Source organism: Schistocerca americana, chromosome 5, assembly GCF_021461395.2.
Source record: "Schistocerca americana isolate TAMUIC-IGC-003095 chromosome 5, iqSchAmer2.1, whole genome shotgun sequence".
Classification (NCBI taxonomy): Eukaryota; Metazoa; Arthropoda; class Insecta; order Orthoptera; family Acrididae; genus Schistocerca; species Schistocerca americana.
In genome coordinates, this window is record NC_060123.1 from 522,317,378 (window position 1) to 522,327,145 (window position 9,768).

The window sequence follows — 9,768 nt, forward strand, 5'->3', positions numbered from 1 at the left end:
CGAATACAAGTGAGCATGTTGAAGAAGAAAACCAGGAACTTGCCACTACGTTCAAATTCCCCGGAAATTGTATTATGGCCGATCGAAGAAGTACAGCGTATGTGAAAACTTCAATAGCAAAAGCAAAAAGGAAAAAAAAGGTCACTCCTACTTAATGAGCACTATCGACAGTATCTCCGTGGTGGGTAGGCAATGATTGTTAAAGTGAAAGTATTCATACACGTATGACTAAAAGTGAAAGCAGAAAAGTCAAGGCTCTTGAGATTTTCTTCATGTTGAAAACCCAGCTGACAGACACAGTCTCGGAACAAGTACTCAGAACAGGAAAGAAAAGGAGACTAGTCACAACAGTTACTGATATTATGATGAACAATCTAGTTAGTTACATATTTCAGCGTTAATCGAGGGAGTGGTAGAAGGAAGAAATCATATAGAATGAACGATATTAGAGCTGATAGAAAGTGCAATAACACCAAGTCATCAGCTGCAAGAAGGGAGTACCTATGGCCGAATCCGACAACGTCCCTATTGAGGGGACGAAAGCGTTTGTTTTAGCCGGACAGTTTCATACTTCACTAAACTTTTTACGTGACTGACGGGTATTTTTTGCTACAAAATGTGTTATAGATCCATTTAGTTTACAAAGTTGACTCTCACGTCTCCTTCATCCCCCCGTCTACTCACATTTTAATAACTCCATATTATGTGGGCTGCCATTCCCAGCGGATTTTTGTAAATAATTTGTCATGTTTCCTATCAGGTTATAATGTTAATGGTTTAAAGGTTTTTCTGTGGCCTCAAAATTGCATGAAAAATTGTGTTGTTTATACAAATATTTCTAGAGAAAGTACGCGTGTCAACTCAGAAATGGGCATGACATTTTTACTGTTTGTGACATTTTCTATTCAATCGCACTGATGTGAATGAGTTCGTTACCAACTGTTAATACCCATAAAAATTGCATTAACAGAAGTTTTATAAGATGTTAAATGCTATGTGAAATAACCGCATCACCCCTGCAAACGAAACAAATTCAGCATATGCCTGAAATGTTGATGAGAGGCAATAAAAAATATTTGGAACAAAGCAAGGGTCCTCAAATCTAAGACAGAGCTGGCTGGTAAGCTTGACGTACTTTATAGATAGATGATTAATAATTTTCTATTCCTAAACTTTGTTTCCAAATTCAAACACGTGTGATAAGGCGCTGCAGTCATGGACTGTGCGGCTGATCCCAGCCGAGGTTCGAGTCCTCCCTCGGGCATGAGTGTGTATGTTCATCCTTAGGATAATTTAGGTTAATTAGTGTGTAAGCTTAGAGACTGATGACCTTAGCAGTTAAGTCCCATAAGATTTCACACACATTCAAACACATGTGAGATTTGCTCCTGTAGTTTAACACTGTCTGTTTACGTGACGTCTACTTCTACATGATTGCAGCTCAGTTCACACTTAAGTACTTGGGAGAGTGTTCGTAGAACCACTTTCTGACCGGAATTTCGTGACAAGAAACGCAGCATCTTAAAACGCCTTTGTTTAATGACTGCCATCCTTACTCGCGAATCATGTTGGACTACTCCGTCACCAATTTCACGATAGTACAAAACAAGCCCCGTGCCTCGAACCTTGTCTGTGTCCATTCTGTCTACTAAGGATCCTATAACGCAGAGCAATTCCCCAGAAGAGGACGGACAAGCCCATTATGGGCACTCTCTTTAACACATTTGTACATATTAGAAGTGACCTACAAAGTAAAACACATTATCAGGTTAACCTCCCCCTCAACATTTTTATATGACAGTTCCAATTTAAGTTGCTGTTAATAGTAAACTTTGGGTATTTAGCTGAATTGACAGAATTTTAAATTTGTGTGATCTCTCATGTAACCGAAATTTGTCGGACTCCTTTTAGTTGTACATATCCTCACTCTTTCTATTGTTGAAAGTCAACTGCCACTTTTTTGCCCTATACAACTATGTTGCGTAAATAATTTTGCAATTTGTTTTGATCTGCTGATAACTTTACGACACGGTAAAGGACAGCATCATTTGCATATAATTTAAGAGGTATAGTTAGACCATATCCTGAATGGTTAGCATAAATTAGAAACTGCAGAGGGCTACAACATTTCTTTTGGGAAAGGGAGAGATCGCTTTTGTCTCACTCGATGAATTCCTGGCAGCAACTACGAACTAATAAAGTGGCACAACTGAGGCGATATTCCTTTGGCAAGAAAGTTCATTAGAAGTCACTTGTGAGGAACAGTACCAAAGGCATTCATTATATCTGGAAATATAGAACCAACTTCAAATGCCCCGTAGATAGCACTTACTATTTCTTGTGAATAAGGAGCCAGCTGCGTTTTACAAGAACGATATTGTCTGATTTTGTGCTTACTATTTGTCAATAGGTCGTTTTCTTGCAGGTATTTGATAATGTTTCGACATCCTACAGAAACAGATGTCAGTGATTCGGATCTATAATTGAGCAGGTTACCTCTATTACGTAACTAGTGTCTTGGTCTTTAGGTACCGATTTTTCGCCTAGCAAGCAATGATAAATTATTGCCGATATATGGAGCTATTTCATTAGCGTTCTGCACAGGAACCTAAATAATATTCGATGTGAATCGGAACACAAATTGTATTGATTAACTTAAGTTGTTTCGGTACACGGAGGGCTTCTTCGTTTACGCTGCTCATTTTGGCAGGTGCTCTTGATTCGAATTCAGGAGTATTTACTGCATATTCTTAACACTTCAATGGTTTATGGGATGCTTACATTCCACTAAAGTAATAAGCAGTTTTTAATATTGGAACGTCTATACCTCTAGCATGCGGCTAGACGTTTGCGGAACTTAGAGAAAAATACTACGGACTGTGAGGTGGATATGTAGAAGGCCAGGAGCGATCACCATCTTCTCCTTTCCACGGATGTCTGAAATAATTATTTGTGTTTTCTTATACATCATAGACATTCGAGAATGAGATATTCACTCTGCAGTGGAATGTGCACTGATATGAAGCTTCCTGGCGGATTAAAACTGTGTGCCGGACGGAGACTCGAACTCGGAAACTTTGCCTTTCGCGGACAAGTGCCCTTTTTTCTTATTTTGTGGGAGATGGATCAGGTAGTGGGGTGGCGGAGGCAAGGTGGGCAGTGGTCGCAATCCGGGGCCTGGCCACGATGTCTCCCCCCTCCCATCCTGGGGATGTGGTACAAAGGATGCAGTTGGTGTATTATTGTGAATTTTTTTATTTTATTTATTCATTTATTTATTTTACTTTTTTATTTTTTTATCTAATTTTATTTTTTATTTTTTTGTAACAGTAAGGAACTGAAAAGTAGTAAGTGCAGTCGTTGCGTGGAGTTGGGGACGCACATAACTAAAAACATGCTAATAGTTGTAGAAAAGGCATAAAGAAAGAGAGCAAAGTGCGGGGCTAAGGAAACCACGAAAGAAAACTGTAGGGTGGAATCCATACTACCATTAACCAGTGCTACATCTTGCACCGGATTGGAAACGAAAACTGCGAAGACCTTTTCGCACCGGGGACAAAAGAGGAAATGGAGCAAATACTGCTATAGAGTGTGAGGGTTCACGAAGAAACTCTCCATCTGCTGTATCATCCAGATATGACTTCTCGTAATGACCAAGGTAGATCCCACGTTGTACCGTGTAGTGTTCTATCATCGTCTTGTTATTTTAGCTTCTCTTACCCCTGATGTTCCAACTACGTGGAGGGTCGTGGAACGCACTCCACAAATAATTGGCAAAATGTTGTCGATACTTTGGGTTACGGAGGATCTTGCAATGTCGTTCCTGCAAGTAGTTCCAAAAGTCTAACGTGTCCTTAGTGCCGCCTTGAAACAAATAATGCACTGCATGTCCACGAAGCCACGTCATTGCATTAGTTTTAGTGCGTGGGTAATACGTCTCATCCGGGAATAAGATAGTCTTGGGGTCGATATGATTCGGCGTTACTCGAAGGAAGTATGCTGACATTTGCCTCACTAAGTGCCACACTGCCGCAGACTCGCCACAGCTAAGACGGTGTTCATCGTTGTCTTGAACGCCACAGCTCGTGCACGTGGGTGAGTCTACCATGTGGATCGCATGTAGCCTTGATCTGGTCACCTGCTTACCGCTGACAGTGATATATCACATTGCCGTGACGTCAGTGTCCAGTGTTACGTGGTGAATTGTCCTCCACACCACACTACTCGCCAGTTGACGTTCGGGTGCTTCCTCTCCACGACTTTATCGGGTCGTCCACATTGCAGGACCCGATAAACCGCCTTTGCCGTCGCCAGTTGAGTCGCTGGTAAGGCAAGTCGAACGTAACTGAGTTCGAGGTAAAAGACACCGATGTAGAAGAGCGAGGAGGGGACGTGGTGTATCGGCACAGGTGGCAACAGGGAGGGCGGTGCTAGTTCTTAACAAACTCGTCAGACTGTCCGGACGGCGGTGCCATAGTTTGACTAATGTGCTCACAAATAGGGCGACCGCTCCGTCATGAACGTGATAAAGGCCAAGCCCTCCCCGATCCGGGTGAAGGGTGAGAGTCTCATATTTGATCTTGAAAAGCATTCCTGAACTCACGAAGGACCCAAAAGCCGCAAGTATACGGTGAGCTAACATCACCGGTATAGGTATTATCGGGGCGATGTGCGGAATGCGTGACGCTAAATGTGTGTTGACATACTGGGTCCTTTGGACGATGTCCAGGGCTCGTAGGCCGTTGTTGGCAATTCCAGTCCGAACATTTCGTAAAATCCGTCGAAAGTTGTGAGCAGCGGTCCGTCGTATATCGTCTGTGAAATCAATGCCGAGACATTTTAAACTATCTGTGAGCTGTAAGGGGGTGACACTGCTCTCAGACAATCCGACCCCGATGTCCATCGCCACCGATTTTGCGACGTTGATACGACTATCAGTGGCCATGCTATATTTCGCTATCCACTTCAGTGCGCTATCGGTGTCGTCACCGTTGCGGATGACAATCACCAGGTCGTCAGCTTACGCTTTACATCGGAAAGTGTGGCCTCGTAACGTCATACCCGTTAGTCGTTGGCGCAGGCCGCAGAGGAGTGGTTTCATGGGCACAGCGTAAAGTAAAGTGGACAGAGGGCAGCCTTGGCGTATCGATCGAGAAATGGTGAGAGGCTGCGTAGGTCGGCCGTTGACGATCACCTCGGACGTCGCGCCACGGAGTAGTCGCATGACGACAGTGACGAATGGCTGTGGGTACCGCATATGTTGGAAGACCGCTTCCAAATAATCGTGGTCCACTCGGTCGAAAGCCTGACTAAAATTAATTGCCGCCAGTGCACCCTTCAGACGACATGCCCTCGCCACTGAGATCAAGTCACGATATTCACTGAGTGCTGTTTGAATATTATTGTCGCCTCCTAATGACGTTTGATCGGGTGAGATAACATTTCGTAAGGTCTGGCGTATCCGCGCCACCAACAGCCGAGAAAAGATCTTAAAGTTGCAGTTCAGTAGCGTCAACGGGGGGTAGTCCCGCAGTCGTGAGCCACCGGACGGTTTGTGAATAGTAATAATCATCCCTTCCACAAGGGCCGCAGGAAGCGGCACTTCCGGGGATAGTAGTTCGCGACAGATGTTCGTCCATCGGGAAGCTAATAAATATTGAAAAGTCCGGTAAAATGCCAAGGGGAGGCCATCAGGACCCAGAGACTTGTTGACAGCTCCTTTTCTAATGGCGTCGATCACTTCTTCTGCTGTAATTTCTTCCATCAAGGCCGCTTCCATTGCCGTGGTGACGGTGCCGTAAATCGTCTGAGAGACGTCCTCCAGAACTGTCGGATCAGGGGTCTGAGCGGAACAGAGTTGGGAATAATGATCGCATAACGCTGTGTTTATGTCTTGTTGCATGGTGAGGCGACGACCGTCCTCCGTGTCGATGAAGCGTAACAGCGCTCGTTGGCGTCGTTTACGTTCACCAAGAACGTGGAACATTGACGGGCGTTCTCTCGGTATCCGATCCTACGTCCTCGAGCGGATGACTACCCCCTCTAGGTGGCGTCGCATATGAGCGATGATCTGAACGTTAGCACGGTGGACCGCCGTTTGTCGTTCCGGAGACGGCGCCTTATCATCGCAGTCACGCAGTACCCTGAAGTAAAAGTCGAGTGTATGTCTACGCCAAGTAGCGTGGTCACGACCGTAGGTTATCAACGTTCGCCTCAGTGCCGGTTTGGCGCAGTCCAACCACCAGCGGATCGTTGTGGGATATGCACGGAGCCGATTTTCACACGAATGCCACGTATCCTTAACGACTTGGCGGCAATCCGGGTACGACAGGTGAGCGATGTTTAATTTCCACGGGCTGCGGCTTCTCCACACTTGTTGCCGCCGCAGGGTGATGGCACAAATGTAAGCTGAGTGGTCCGAGAAGGCTGCAGGCCACAGTTCCGCATCCTGTGTTCCAGCGGCCAGAGAGCGTGAGACATAAATCCGATCGAGACGACTGTAAGAGTGACTAGTGAAGTGTGTGAATCCCGGTCGGTGGCAGTGAAGATGTTCCCAAGTGTCCACCATCTGCAGGTCCCGAATTAGCGTCTCGAATTACGGGCACGGATTATGTCGTGGGAGTTGGTCTCTGGGCGCCAGTACGCAATTGTAGTCACCTCCAAACAACAGATTGTCGTGGCGGCCTTGGAAGAGCGGGGCGACGTCTTCCGCAAAGAATGATGAACGTTCGCGACGTTTGTCCGTCCCGGAAGGTGAGTAGATATTGATAAGGCGGACATCCAGTACTGTGAGTGCCATTCCTCTTGCCCCAGGCAGAAACAGAATATCGTCCGCCACTATCCCTTCCCGAAGAAGTACAGCGACACCGCTGCCTGTAGGGGAAGCTGGAGGGACGCAAGCGTCGTAACCGTACATGCCTGGGAAGTCGTCGACATACACTTCCTGGAGAAGAGCTATATCGATGGAAGCAGAGTTCAACATATCCTGAAGCAAGGATAACTTAGCGCGCGTCCGTATAGTGTTGATGTTGATAGTTGCAACGCGATAAGTTTGAGGTCTATCCATAGCACCCGTGTTGGCCATCAATTCCCTTGTAAGGCTGTCTCGTCACTGTATCTGAAGGCGGAGAAGGATCAACACTGGTGGGGTAAATTTCCCCGCGTGTCGGCCGACACGATTGGCAAGGAGTTTTCCTCACAGTCGTCCGCCCAGTCGCCATGAAATACTATCGGCTGTTGGTGGCTGTTAGTGGCTGCTGCGGCACTCGGCGCTGACTCCATCGGCTCTACTGGCTGGGAATCGGCAGCGGCTGTCTGCTTGTGATCCTGCTGTTCTGTGTGGTCGGAGGGGCTAAAGCCGTCACCATGGCGAACTGTCGAGTTTGACGTTACAGCGGCCTCTGTACCGCCGGTACCGTCGTCGGAGTGTCTACAGTCCATGTCAGACGATCGCTGCAAACACTCGTCAGATGGAGCACGCCGCCGTCTCTTGTGTTTTCGCGGGGAACGCTGTTTACGGACGTGTGTTTCAGTATCTGAATGTGGGTGGATTTCTTCCGCTGCTCCGGTATCTGGAAGAAAAGCCGCTGTCGGCACAACCCGTGGGTCAATGTCTATCCTGGCATCCACCCCTTCTTGCAACGTCGGTCGGTGATTATCTTCAGGTGGGGGCGCCGTTGTAGAGGTCGGATCCTGTACTGCAGAATCCATCATGGTCTCGCTATCGGGGGCGGCTATCGGACTAATGTGGTCAGCATCGGAAAGGGTTGCTGCCCGTGCAACTTCGGCGTAATTGAGAGGAAGGGTCATCACCGTAGAAGGAGTTATAGATTCAGCTGTCGGGATTTGAGTAAGCCGTCATCGGAGACAATCCGACCGGACGTGCCCATCTTGGCCACAACCAGAGCAAGTGCGTGGCTGACCGTCATACATAAAGATAGCCCTACATCCGCCGATGACAAGATATGACGGAACATGTTTCGTCAGTTCAAATTTGATCTGTCGTACCCCGTTAAGAACGGGTAACGTTGTAAAGGTGGTCAATTTTTCGGCCATTTTGCTGATCACTCTGCCGTAGGGCTGGAAAGCCCCGGTGACTACGTCCGGTGGTACTTCGAAAGGACCGAGCGAGGTGGCGCAGTGGTTAGACACTGGACTCACATTCGGGAGGACGACGGTTCAATCCCGCGTCCGGCCATCCTGATTTAGGTTTTCCGTGATTTCCCTAAATCACTCCAGGCAAATGCCGGGATGGTTCCTCTGAAAGGGCACGGCCGACTTCCTTCCCTAATCCGATGAGACCGATGACCACGCTGTCTGGTCTCCTTCCCCAAACCAACCAACCAACCAACTTCGAAAGGGAGTTTCGGAGACGCATATCGTACGGAGGCCAAGCCCCGCGCGATCGATAGAGACTGCCCCAATATGGCCATCAGAATGTTTGAATTTAAGATCGTTCGCATGTGCGCGCACGATTCTGTTGCACACCTCGTCACTTACTAACTTGTCGTAGACAACACTGCTCGTGACAGAGAGATGGATACCAATTAAGTCTCGCGGTTCAATTTCAACGTCGTCACGTAGAAAACGTTCCACTTCAAAAGCTCGCGGTCGTGCATTATCGGGTTGATAACTGATCTTGATGGTGGTTTGTCTGTATGAATGTGCCATGTTGCGTCTGTAGTGATGGACTCTAAACTAGCGACAACGCAGTAGTAAACAACTACGGGCACTCGCGACCGCGCGTACGGGACGTAAACAAGACGTCCTCGCCGCAGCGCTGCGGAAAGCAGACTACCAACTGATCTACCCAAGCACGACACACGCCCCGTCCTCACAGCTTTACTTCTTGCTTGGATAGTTCAGTTGGTAGAGCACTTGCCCTCGAAAGGCAAAGGTCCCGAGTTCGAGTCTCGGCCATGCACACAGTTTTAATCCGCCAGGAAGTTTCATCATAGACATTCTTTTGAAATCTTCCTACATATTATGCTGGTAGGTACATAATTGGTATGTGGTGGAAGATATATGCCCCGAAAACTTGATAGAATGGGAAAAACATTGGTGTTTGGTATGTCAAAGCCGTCTTCAAATGTTGTGTTGAAATACTTGTATGCGATATATCTTGTTTTTCATTGTAGGGAGAATAAATGTATTTAATTCTGAAAATCCTAGGTTCACATGAAAACCTGTGTTCTACTTCACCGATTTCTTAAAACTGGCCAGCTGAAAATTATTTGGTAGTGGAAGGTGCATTTTGATCATTTTTTTTTTCAAATACATGCTGAATAAATTTTAAGCATGAAAGGTTTAACAAACGAAGAATCAGAGAAGAGTGTTTAATAAATCTGCTTATATGGTACTGTCTTCGGTTCCATTACCATTGGTATTGTACAGTGGAAGTACTGATTGTGTCGTTCTGTTGCTATAATTTACATACGACCAGAACTTCTCCCTGTATTCTGGTAGATTTCGAGGTTCAAATGGTTCAAATGGCTCTGAGCACTATGGGACTCAACTTCTTAGGTCATTAGTCCCCTAGAACTTAGAACCAGTTAAAGCTAACTAACCTAAGGACATCACACACATCCATGCCCGAGGCAGGATTCGAACCTGCGACCGTAGCGGTCTCGCGGTTCCAGACTGCAGCGCCTAGAACCGCACGGCCACTACGGCCGGCAAATTTCGAGGCAGAGTTTCCTTATAGAAAATAATGAAGGCATACTGGAATGCGGCCAACATTTCCAGCTTAGTAAAACGTCACTAATGTTA

At 46.6% G+C, this 9,768-nt stretch overlaps 1 non-coding gene across 1 annotated transcript; it reads left to right on the plus strand.

Annotated features, from left to right (window-relative positions):
• Positions 1-8,850: 8,850 nt before the first annotated feature.
• Positions 8,851-8,923, plus strand: Trnas-cga. Its single transcript has one exon. It is a non-coding gene; the product is annotated as a tRNA-Ser (tRNA).
• Positions 8,924-9,768: the final 845 nt, after the last annotated feature.